The sequence below is a fragment of the Benincasa hispida genome, chromosome 3 (genome assembly GCF_027475165.1).
Source record: "Benincasa hispida cultivar pf3 chromosome 3, pf3_genome.v1.1, whole genome shotgun sequence".
Lineage (NCBI taxonomy): Eukaryota > Viridiplantae > Streptophyta > Magnoliopsida > Cucurbitales > Cucurbitaceae > Benincasa > Benincasa hispida.
In genome coordinates, this window is record NC_143480.1 from 32464166 (window position 1) to 32476777 (window position 12612).

General features: G+C 37.8%; 1 pseudogene; it reads left to right on the forward strand.

Annotated features, from left to right (window-relative positions):
* The first annotated feature begins 7814 nt into the window (after positions 1-7814).
* Positions 7815-8492, forward strand: LOC150037201 (secreted RxLR effector protein 161 pseudogene; annotated as a pseudogene).
* Positions 8493-12612: the final 4120 nt, after the last annotated feature.

The window sequence follows — 12612 nt, forward strand, 5'->3', positions numbered from 1 at the left end:
AAACTCCCCACGATCGTCTACATGATAAAACAAACGCTTTGTTCCATCGCTTACCAATGCTCCCAGAGCTAAATGATCGTTTAGCAATTACTACACCATCATGTACCTTTTACTAAGCGATGAAGCCTAAGGTACATGATCGCTTAGCGCGTTCCGCACGACACTCGCCTTCCACAATCATCTAAATGACTACGATGCCGTAAAGCACCATCGCCTAAGCGATCGCTAGCTAGCACCTCCGTATCGTATATGCGCGATTGTGTAGGTAGTAACTAAGCGATGAGGCTTGCTAGCTAACACGATCGTCTAGCACGCGCCTTTTACTAAACGATGAGAATTACATACTCCCACTACGATTGTCTACCTCTAGCACCTATGCGATCGGGCAACCAACGTTACACAATAGAGTAAACGATTTACCCCATCGCTCAGCATTAGCTAAACGATCGTTTAGTAAATACTACACGATCGTTTAGAAAAATCTAAACGATCGCTTAGTTAAATCCCAACGATCATTTACCTTAAGCTACACGATACAACCAACGCTTGGTCTTCTTCCTCGTTGAGAACCGCATCTCCATGCTTTGAAACTTCATCATGAACGACTCGACTAACTCAAACTCTTTGAATTACAAACTCGATTGAAAGTTAATTATGCCCAGAAATACAAGGGCCCTTACAAATTAACACTTTGTAATTGAAGAAAGCTTTAACTAAAGGCAATTAAACCCAAAACATTCATCAACTCCATCCATAAATGCACTTATCAATTAAATACAAATGCAGAAGCTCACCGCGACTATAAAATGAAGTTCAAAATAGACTTGTAATTTGGAATATCAGAATAACCTGGCTTTGATACCAATTAAAGGAAATCGATCACGAGGATTTCCATGAGCAGCGGAAAGATCATTCCAAATTACAATCATGTATGAACATTACAATTACAGTCATAAACAGAAACAAATGGTTATGCATTCATTACAGAAATTACAACATGATAATAGAAATAAACAAGGAGAGTTCTACACACATTTGTAGACTCGCCTCCACGCTTCTTGCTCACGAACGTTCGAACACAGCAACCTTGACTGCTCGTCCAACACGACCGCTACACAGCACGAACACCGCGCACTCGAACTCAGTGATCGCTTCGGTCATGAACACCTCAACAGCACAAACGACCTCCACAGAACCTCGACAATGTCGAGTTGAATATGAAACCCCCAAGAAGGCTATCTTGGTATTCTCGGTGTGAGAATCCAGAGGGTGGGTTATGTGTAAACTTGGTTTGATGCAGAAGACGAAGGATACGACAATCGTGTAAATGATTGAGCAAGTGGGAGAAGACTGAACGTATCGTATAAGTTGATACCTAATCGTTTAGCAAAAGCTAAGCGATCGTCTAGTAGAAGCTAAGCGATCGTTTAGCTTATCGCTTAGTTCCGTGGTTGTCGCTTACAAAACACTACGCGATCATTTACCTTAGTCAAGCTGTCACTTAGTAAATCCTATTTACTTGACAACTTCCGTGAGATTCTTTTTCCGAGAGAGAAATCTCAAAACATTTTTGCCAAAAGTTACTAAAATTAGGAAAACAATTTTCCTTTTATCTCACGGTTATCATGAACCACCAATAACCTCCCACTCAATTAGTTATTAGAGAAAAAGATTTAATCATCCAATAATTAATAGTATTATAAATATAAATGATAACCAACTTATCATACTATATTTATAACCTATAATTTCAATATTTCATCTCATGAAACATATAAACCATAATTCTTTTTCTATACCATGGTACTTAATGTAAATCTCATTTATATCAATCCTCCACTAGATGTATCTCATACATCATACCGATCATATCATATATAATCGAATTACCTCTTATCAATTTGAATATTTCAAATCAACACCAAGAACTGATCCTCAACTGAATCCATTGAGCTACCAAGGTGACCTTATAAACCTATAGCTCGAAGCTCCAACGGTACGTGAATAATTGATTGAACTCTTTAATCATGAGATCCACCATCTATTAACTGAGAGACACTCCACTAAAGACCAAAAGTTGAACTCTCCTTACCACAGATATATTATGTGAATATCTTAACCAATCAGTAGTACGACAACCCTTCACAGATTGCTGGTAAGTACAGCTTGGCCAATAATCGTTATGCCCTTATAGTTACATCTAAATCTTTAAGTACCACTGAACCCTCTAATGAACATAAGTCATAGTTCTACTATAATTGAATCCTCTCTTCCAAAGAGAAGCTGTGGCCACTATGTTCAAGCCCTGGAATCAACCTTTAAGGGAGCAATCTCTCTACTTGTCCCTGCTTCGGGAAAAAAGTGAATTTCATCTTGTGGATTGAGTTCCCAGCTCCCATATCAGACAAGTCCCTGAAAAGGTAGGCATGTTGAGTTGGTAATCTGGCCACTCTCACCCATACTAATCAAAGGGCCACCCTCAAAGGCAGGAGTTCCTAAAACACTCAAGATTAAGGTCGTGTCATCTATGGTCGTTTAGGTGAGATGTAAGTGTTGGGATTGGTGTCCTAATTCTCCCAGAGTCTCATTGTTTTGTAAAAATACACATTGTTCAATGAATAAAATAAGTGTTATTTAATTCTGAAATTTACTCATATCCAATAAACAAAGCTCATTGGTTATCTTATGTGAACTTAAGCATGTATATGTGATATACAAGTGGATCATGCCTTACGTGATAACCTAAATTGGTCTGTAGTATAAGGATTAAAGTGGGATACCTGATCCTTGTGACACTACGGATACGACTCGCTTTGTAGAGGTTTGCAAGTGTTATAAACTACTACAGATGGTAGATTCTGACCATTCGTGTGGAGACGTGGAGCAGGGGTGTCTTATACAAAGAGTTTATGTAAGACCTGGACCACGAGATGACTAGACTCTGTATATAACGCAATTGATACTAGAGACTTAGATCTCACCTAAACGACCATAGGTGACACGACCTCAATCCTAAGTGTTTTGGGAATTTCTGCCTTTGAGGGCGGTCCTTTGATTAGTATGGGTGAGAGTGGCCAGATTGCCAACTCAACATGCCTACCTTTTTAAGGACTTGTTTGATCTGGGAGTTGGGAACTCAATCCACAATATGAAATTCACTCCTTTCCCGAAACAGGGATAAGTAGAGAGATTGCTCCCTTAAAGGTTGATTCCGGGGCTTGAACATAGTGGCCACAACTTCTCTTTGGAAGAGAAGACTCAGTCATAGTAGAACTATGACTTATGTTCATTAGAGGGATCAGTGGTACTTAAGGAGACAGATGTAACTACAGGGGCATAACGGTTATTGGCCCAGCTGTATTTACGAGTGATCTGTGAAGAGTTGTTGCACTGCTGATTGGTTAAGATGGACATATAATATATTTGTAGTAAGGAGAGTTCAGCTGTCAGTCTTTAGTGGAGTGCTTGCTAGTTAATGGATGGTGGATCCCGTGACTAAAGAGTTTATTCAATTATTCATGTACTGTTGGAGCTTTGGAGCTACAGATCCATGAGGTCTTTTTGGTAGCTTGGATTCAGTTGAGGATTGGTTCTTGGTGTTGATTTGAAATGTTCAAATTGACAATAGGTATTTTGATTATATATGATATAATCGATATGATGTATGAGATACATCTAGTGGAGGATTGATGTAAATGAGATTTACATTAAGTACCATGGAATAGAAAAAGAACTATGGTTTGTATGTTTCATGAGATGAAATATTAAAACTATAGGTTATAAATATAGTATGATAAGTTGGTTATCATTTATGTTTATAATAATATTAATTATTTGATAATTAATTCTTTTTCTTTTAAATAACCAAAGTAGTGGGTAGTTATTGGATCATGGTAACTGTGAGTTTAAAAGGAAAGTGGTTTCCTATTTTGAAAAGAAGTTTTTACAAAAGTTTGAAAAGGTTTTGAGTTTTCTCTCCGTGCAAAAGAAACTCACGAAGTCGTCAAGTAAATTCAGATTTACTAAACGACGGCTGAGCGAGCTAAACGATCATGCAGGTGCGAGCTAAATGATCGTGCAATGTTTACTAAACGATCGCATAGCTTTGCTAGACGATCGCTAGCCCAAGGTAAACGATCGTGCAGAGTTTGTAGGCGACAGATCGAGCTAAACGATAGAGCTAAACAATCACATAGCTTTTGCTAGACGAATGCATAGCTTTATCTAAATGATTGGGCATCGACCAATACGATAGGTCTCCACCTTCTCCCACTTGCCCAGTCGTGTACGCGATCGTTGTTTCCTCGTTCGTCTACCTCATACCATGTCCGAATAGAGTCCACCCTTTGGATTCTCACACCGAGAATACCAAGGTCGCCTTGTTGGTGGTGTCAGACTTAACTCGACATCGTCGAGGTTTTCTGGAGGTCGTTCGTAGTGCTTTGGAGGAGTCCGTTCGTGTTGTGGAGGAGCTCATGACTGAGGAGATCATTGAGGATGAGCGCGAAGTGTTCGTGCGGTGTTTGTGCTGTGTTGCAGTCGTGTAGATCGAGTGTTCACGGTCGCTGTTGTTCGAGCGGTTGTGCAACGGAGTGTGGAGACGCTTCTGCCTATGTGCGTAGAGTTTTACTCTCTATTCCTTTGTATTTTACATGTTGTAATTCTCTGTATTATTTGCATAACCATTTTTTTGGAAGTCGACTATAAATATATGTTCATTCATGATTGTAATTTGGAATAGTCTTATTCCGCTGTTCATGAAAATCTCGAATTCGATTTCCTTCAATTGGTATCAGAGCCAGGTTCTCTGATATTCCAAATTACTGATTTGAATTGAACATTTTTTTACAGTTTTGATGGGTTTCTGCATTTGTGGTTAACCGTTTTCTGCATTTGTGGATGATTTTGATGAACATTTTGGGTTTGATTGTCTTTTTGTTAAAGCTTTCGGTATTACAAAGTGTTAATTGTAAGGGCCCCCTTGTTTTTGGGTGAAATTATCTTTGCAATTAAGTCTGTAATTCGAAAAGTTTGAGTTCGTTGAGTCGTTCGTGATGAAGCTTCAGCGCATGGCGATGCAGTTCTCAATGAAGAAGAAGACCAAGAGTTGGTCGGATCATTTAGCCTTAGGTAAACGATCGTTGGGATTTTACAAAGCGATCATTTAGATATTTTTTTTCTAGACGATCGTGTAGTATTTTTTAAACGATCGTTTAGTTAATGTTAAGCGATGGCGTAAATCGTTTACCATATCGTGTAGCGTTGGTTGTACGATCGCATAGGCGTTGGAGGTAGGCGATCGTAGTGGGAGCATGCGATGCTCGTCGTTTAGTAGAAGGCATGCGCTAGACAATCGTGTAGTTAGCAAGCTTCATCGTTTAGTTACTGCCTATGCGATCGCGCGTGTGCGATATGGAGACGCTAGCTAAGCGGTCGCTTAGGCGATGGTGTTTTGTGGCATCGTGGTCACTTAGACGATCGCAGAAGGCGGGCGCTGTGCGAAGCGCGCTAAGAGATTGTGTACTTCAGGCTTCATTGCTTACTAAAGGTATAGATCGTGTAGTAAAAGCTCAACGATCGTTTGGATTTTTCTAGACAATCGTATAGTAATGCTAAACGATCATTTAACTCTAGGAGCGCTGGTAAGCAATAGAGCAAAGAGTTTGTTTTATCGTGTAGACGATCGCAGGGTGCTTAGTACACGATGGGTGGAGAAGCGATGCTTTGCCGAGCGGTTCAAGACCCGGTTCGCCTGTTTGAACTCCTTGTCTTTGTAATAGTTATCTTTCCTTTTGTGTTTTAAGGCAATTTTACCCGGTTCATCAACTTTTATTCTTTATACATGTGATGTTGGTGCTTATATGTCAAAGTGTTTGTCATATAGTTAAAAAACCACCTTAGGTTGTGCAATTACTCATGTATCATGTATTATAAATATTATAATCGAGCATGAAGAAATTACTTGAAAGCATGCGCATGCATAATGAAATATATGAGTTATATTTTGCATGCAGTGAGCATTATCGTGCATCATCCTTTTATTATAAATGTTATAGTCTAAGGGTGAATGGAAGCATGTTTTGCTTGTTTCATTGATGTTTTGTATAAGTGTTATATAACAGAAGCAGCAATGAATGAACAATGCATTGAGCATGACACTTAGGCTGTTTATAAGCATTATGAATGCCTTGCATGTGTTAACTTTGCATTGTGGTGGTTGTTTCTGTTTATAATTGTTATAAAGGAAATTATACCTAAAATTAATAATTCAGAGTTGCATGCGGACTTAGTCACAACTCTTTGCACCTAGTACGCCTCAGCAGAATGGTGTATCAGAAAGAAGAAACCGTACCTTATTAGATATGGTTTGCTCTATAATGAGCTATGCTCAATTGCCTGATTCCTTTTGGGGATATGCACTTGAATCTGCTGTCCATATTTTGAACAATGTTCTCTCTAAAAGTATTTCAGAAACACCTTATGGACTATGGAAAAGGGCGTAAAAGTAGTTTACGTCACTTTAGAATTTGGGGTTGCCCAGCACATGTGTTGGTACAAAATCCAAAGAAATTAGAACATCGTTCAAAATTATGCCTATTTGTAGGTTATCCAAAAGAAACAAAGGGTGGTCTGTTTTATCATCCTCAAGAGAATAAGGTATTTGTATCGACATATGCCAAATTCTTAGACGAAGACCACATAAGAAGTCATCAACCTCGCAGTAAACTAGTATTGAATGAAATTTCCAAAGACGCTATAGATAGAGCTAGTTCATCTACTAAAGTAGTAGATAAAACTAGTACATCAGGTCAGTCACATCCTTCTCAAGAGTTGAGAATGCCTCGACGTAGTGGAAGGGTTGTTCAACAACCTGACCAATACTTGGGTTTAACAGAAACACAAGTTGTCATACCTGATGATGACATAAAGGATCCATCGACCTATAAACAGGCGATGAAAGTTGTGGACCGTGATCAGTGGATCAAAGCCATGGACCTCAAAATGGAGTCTATGTACTTCAATTCTATCTGGAAACTTGAAGATCAACCAAATGATGTAAAACCAATTGGTTGTAAGTGGATCTACAAGAAAAAACGAGACCAGGCCGGTAAAGTACATACTTTTGAGGCTCGACTTGTGGCAAAGGATTATACCCAGGGAGATGGAGTGGACTATGAAGAAACTTTCTCTCCCGTTGCCATGTTAAAGTCGATAAGAATACTCTTATCCATTGCCACCTTTTATGACTATGAAATTTGGCAGATGGATGTCAAGACAACCTTTCTAAACGGCGATCTTGAAGAGAATATCTATATGGCTCATCCAGAGGGGTTTATTGCACAGGGTCAAGAACAAAAGGTTTATAAGCTTCAAAAATCCATTTATGGGTTGAAACAAGCTACTAGATCCTAGAATATAAGGTTTGATACTGTGATCAAATCTTATGGCTTTGAACAGAATATTGACGAGCCTTGTGTTTACAAGAACTTCATCAATTCTACTATAGCGTTCTTAGTTTTATATGTCGATGATATTCTACTCATTGGGAATGATGTAGGATATCTTACTGACATCAAACGATGGCTAGATACACAATTCCAAATGAAAGATTTAGGAAATGCGCAGTATATTCTTAGGATCCAAATTGTTCGAAATCGCAAGAATAGGACACTAGCCATGTCTCAAACATCTTATATAGACAAAATGTTGTCTAGATATAAAATACAGAATTCCAAAAGGGTCTGTTACCTTTCAGACATGAAATTCATCTGTCAAAAGGACAATGTCCTAAGACACCTCAAGAAGTTGAGGATATGAGAAATATTCCCTATGCCTCCGCAGTTGGAAGCCTGATGTATGCAGTGTTATGTACTAGACTTGACATATGCTACTCAGTAGGGATCGTCAATAGATACCAGTCTAATCCTGGATGTGATTATTGGATTGCCGTTAAGAACATCTTAAAGTATCTCAGGAGGGACTACATGCTCGTGTATAGTGCAAAGGATCTGATCCTTACTGGATACACTGACTCTGATTTCCAAACTGATAAAGATGCTAGAAAGTCTACATCTGGATCAGTGTTCACTCTTAATGGAGGAGCAGTAATGTGGAGAAGCATAAAACAAACCTGTATAGCTGACTCCACAATGGAAGCTAAATACGTAGCTGCTTGCGAAGCAGCAAAAGAAGTAGTATGGCTAAGGAAATTCTTGACAGATTTAGAAGTTGTTCCAAATATGCATCTACCCATCATCACCTTGTATTGTGACAACAGTAGTGCAGTTGCAAATTCAAAAGATCCTCGAAGCCATAAACGGGGAAAGCACATTGAATGCAAGTACCACCTTATCCGGGAAATCGTACATCGTGGTGACGTTGTAGTGACCCAAATACCTTCTGAGCAAAACATTGCTGATCCTTTTACAAAAACCCTTACGGCTAAAGTTTTTGAGGGCCACCTACAGAGTTTAGGTCTACAGTGTTTCTAAACTAGGACAAGTGGGAGATTATGTTGGGCATGAATGCCCTAGTTTATTGTATTCATATGTTTATTGTACTCATATGTAATATTAATTTCTCACAATTAAATTCAACATCGTTTGATCCTACTAGGAGTTTTAGTCCAAGTGGGAGTTTGTTGAATTTTATGTCCTAAAACTCGTAGTTTGTAATATCATATTATTGTTCAATAAAGCTGTTATTGAAAATCTTTATTAAATTTAAATTCTGTATTCATGAATCCAATAAACTAAGGTTCCAAGGCTATTAAGTTTAAGTTTGAACTTTATGTAGTGACATAAATGTGGATCAAGTTCAAATATATATAGCCAAAATGGTCTATAGTATATGAATAAGGTTGGGTGCCTTATTCTGGGGACACTATGGATGCGACCCAATTTGTAGTTAGTACAAATGATGTGATCTTAAACTGTTCATGTGGAGACATGAAAATGGGGGCATCCTATGTAAAGAGTTTACATAAGACTGAACCATGAAATAGTCACTTTTTATGTTCTAAATGCCGTTTAATGTATAAAACTGACTATTTCGTTAATTAATGATCTAGGTAACTTAATCTTAATCCTGAGCTAACTATAAACTCCTGTTCACTCGAAATTATCTTTAGATCTGCATAGGTGAGGGCAGCTCATTATCGTTGGCCCAATAAGCCTCCCATTTCAGGGGTAAGATCAGATGGATAGTTAGGAACATAGGGTGCAAGAAGGAATTCACTCCTACTCGTTATAGGGATAGTAGATAGGTTGTTCCGTTTAGTACTGAATCCAGGTCTTGAACAAGGGGCCCCACCCTCTCATTGGCCCGAGAGGGGTTCGGTTTATAGGTTGGACCTTAAACCAATTGTTCATTAGAGGATCAGTGGAACTTAAAGAATAAGATGTAGTCTCAGGGGTAAAAAGGTTTTTATGACCCAGCCGAGATTATGAACAACCTACGAAGGATTAAGTTACTAATCATGGTTATATCATATGGACACAAATATATCTATAGTGAGGGGAGTTCAACTATGAGACTATAGTGGAATGACCCGTGAGTTAATGAATGTTGATTAGCTCCATCTAAAGAGTTTAGCCAGCTAATCTCGGATCTTTGGAGCCCATGATCTATAGGTCCATTAGATTCCCCTACTATCTCATATGGAATAAACTTAGAACAATATGATAGAATAATTCGAACTGTTCGAATTAGGTGAAGAGAGAGAAACTGACAAGTATATGTGATATAGTGATCGGTTTTTTAATTTAGAGATACAGCTAATATTTAAATGTGATTTAAATATCAAGAATATGAATATGTTCATATTCGGAAGCTTGGAAATAATAGAAATGGTCAAAGATGTAAAAAGTCAAAGAGTTGACTTTTAACTTTAAAAAGTCAAACTTTGATCGACCTTATATTCAAATGTGATTTGAATTTCAAGAAAATGAATGCGGATTCATGCTCGGGAGGTCAAAATTAGTCAACACGGGAAAAATCATAAAAAGTCAAAATGTTGACATTTCGGTCAAAGTTTGACTTTAACAAAATGACTATTTTGCCCTTTGACTAAAGTTAGTGGGAAAATCCAAACTTTTGTTGGATAATTCCACTATCAAAATAGTGGGCTAGATGTTGGCTTATAGTGGAGACATTAAACTCACTCAGATAGTGGATTCTAGGTGTTGGGTTTTTATGAAGTTGTTTCATGCAATTTTTGCATGGCCCTTTTCTATAAATATGAACTTTTGAATTTAGATTAAAAACTTTTTGACATTTTGCAAAAATTAGTTTTTAAAAAATTGGACTGGAAAAACCTAAACCCAACCCAAAATTCATTCTTCTATTTCCATCTCTTTCTCTCTCTCGGGTTCTTAATCCATCGGGTCCCACAACCCGGTTTTGAGTCCAGAGGATAGTAGTCAGCTCTACTAGTTGTCCGGTTCGTGTTCGAGTAGAGATAGATGAGTTTTGGGAGCTTCAAAGGTAAGATTTCAAAAAAAAAAAAAAACCCTAATTAATTGATTTAGGGTTGTATGTTTAATTTATGTAATTAGAGTAAAATTGTTCCTCATTTCCGCTGCGCATGCCTATTTTTCCATCAAACATGACCTCAATCCTGAGTGAATTGGGAACTCCTGCCATTGAGGGAGGTTCTTTGATTTGTATGGGTGTGAGTGGCCAAGTCGCCGATTCAAACCTACCATTTTGAAGATTCGTCTGATTTAGAAGCTGGGAACTCAGCTATACAAGATGGAATTCACTCCTTCCCCGAGGCAGGGGTAAGTAGATAGATGGCTCCCTTAAGGGTTGATTCTGGGGCTTGAACGATGTGGCGCCACACACCTTCTCCTGGCCCGAGAGGTGTTCACACATAGTTGTACTATGTTGTATTGTTCATTAGTGGTGCTTAAGGAGTTAGATGTAACTACAATGGCAAAACGGTAAATTGGCTCAGCTGTACTTACGAGCATCTGTGAAGGGTCATCGTACTCATGATTGGTTATATCCGATGGACACAGAAATATATCTATGGTAAGAAGAGTTCAGCTGTTGGCCTTTAGTGGAATCACTGACAGTTAACGGATGATGGATCTCGTGGCTAAAGAGTTTAGTAAGCTATTCACGTACCGTTGGAGCTTCAAGCTATAGGTTCATTAGGTCCGCTACGTAGCTTGGATAAAGTCGAGAACCAGTGTTTGGGTTAATTTGAAACGTTCAAATTGACAAGAGGAATTTCAATTATATATGATATAATTTGGACTGGTTAATTATATATGATATAATTGGCTAAATGTATGAGATACATTATTTTGGAGGAAATTAGATATAAATATGATTTTGTTGGTACACGAGACATGCGCAGTGGAATAAGGATCTAATTGCACTCTAATTTCTTTTAATTAAAAGAAAAATAGCATGCAACCCTACTTAATTAATTAGGGTTTTTTTTTTTTAAGAAATTACCTTTGAAGCTCCCGAAACGTTTTCATATCCACTTGAACACGAACGGACCACCACTAGAGCTGACCTACTATCCTCTGGACTTAGAACCAGGTTGTGGGACCCGATGGATGAAGAACCCGAGAGAGAGAAAGAGATGGAAAAAAGAAATGAATTTTCTTTTTGGTGTGGGTTTTCTTTTTTTTTTTTAGCCCAGTTTTGAAAACTAAATTTGGCAAAATGTCAAAAGTTTTTTCATCCAATTTGAAAGCCCAATTTATAGAAAAAAAAGCCATGCAACAATTGCATGAAACAAATCCATAAAAACCCAACACCTAGAATCCACTATCTAAGTGAGCTTAATGTATCCACTATAAGCCAACACCTAGCCCACTATTTTGTTAGTGGAATTATCCAACAAAAGTTTGGATTTTCCCACTAACTTTAGTCAAAGGGTAAAATAGTCATTTTGTCCAAGTCAAACTTTGACCAAAAAGTCAACATTTTGACTTTTTATGAAATTTCCCATGTTGACTAATTTTAACCTCCCAATATGAATCCGCATTCATTTTCTTGAAATTCAAATCACATTTGAATATAAAGTCGATCAAAGTTTGACTTTTCAAAGTCAAAAGTCAACTCTTTGACTTTTTACATCTTTGACCATTTCCATTATTTTCGAGCTTCCGAATATGAACTTTTTCATATTCTTGATATTTAAATCACATTTAAATATTAAAGCTATATCTCTAAACTGAAAAACTGACTACTACATCACATATACTTATCAGTTTCTCTCTCTTCACCTAATTAGAATAATTCGAATTATTCTATCATACTGTTCTAAGTTTTTTCCATATGAGCTAGTAGGGGAACCTAATGGACCTATAGATCATGGGCTCAACCGATCCGAGATTAGCTGGCTAAAACTCTTTTAGACGAAGCTAATCAACATTCGTTAACTAACAGGTCATTCGACTATAGTCCCATAGTTACATTCCCCTCACTATAGATATATTTGTATCCATATGATATAACCATGATTAGTAAGCTAATCCTTCACAGGTTGTTCATAATCTCAGATGGGTCATAAAAACCGTTTTACCCCCGAGACTACATCTTGTTCCTTAAGTTCCACTGATCCTTTAATGAACAATTGGTTTAAGGTCC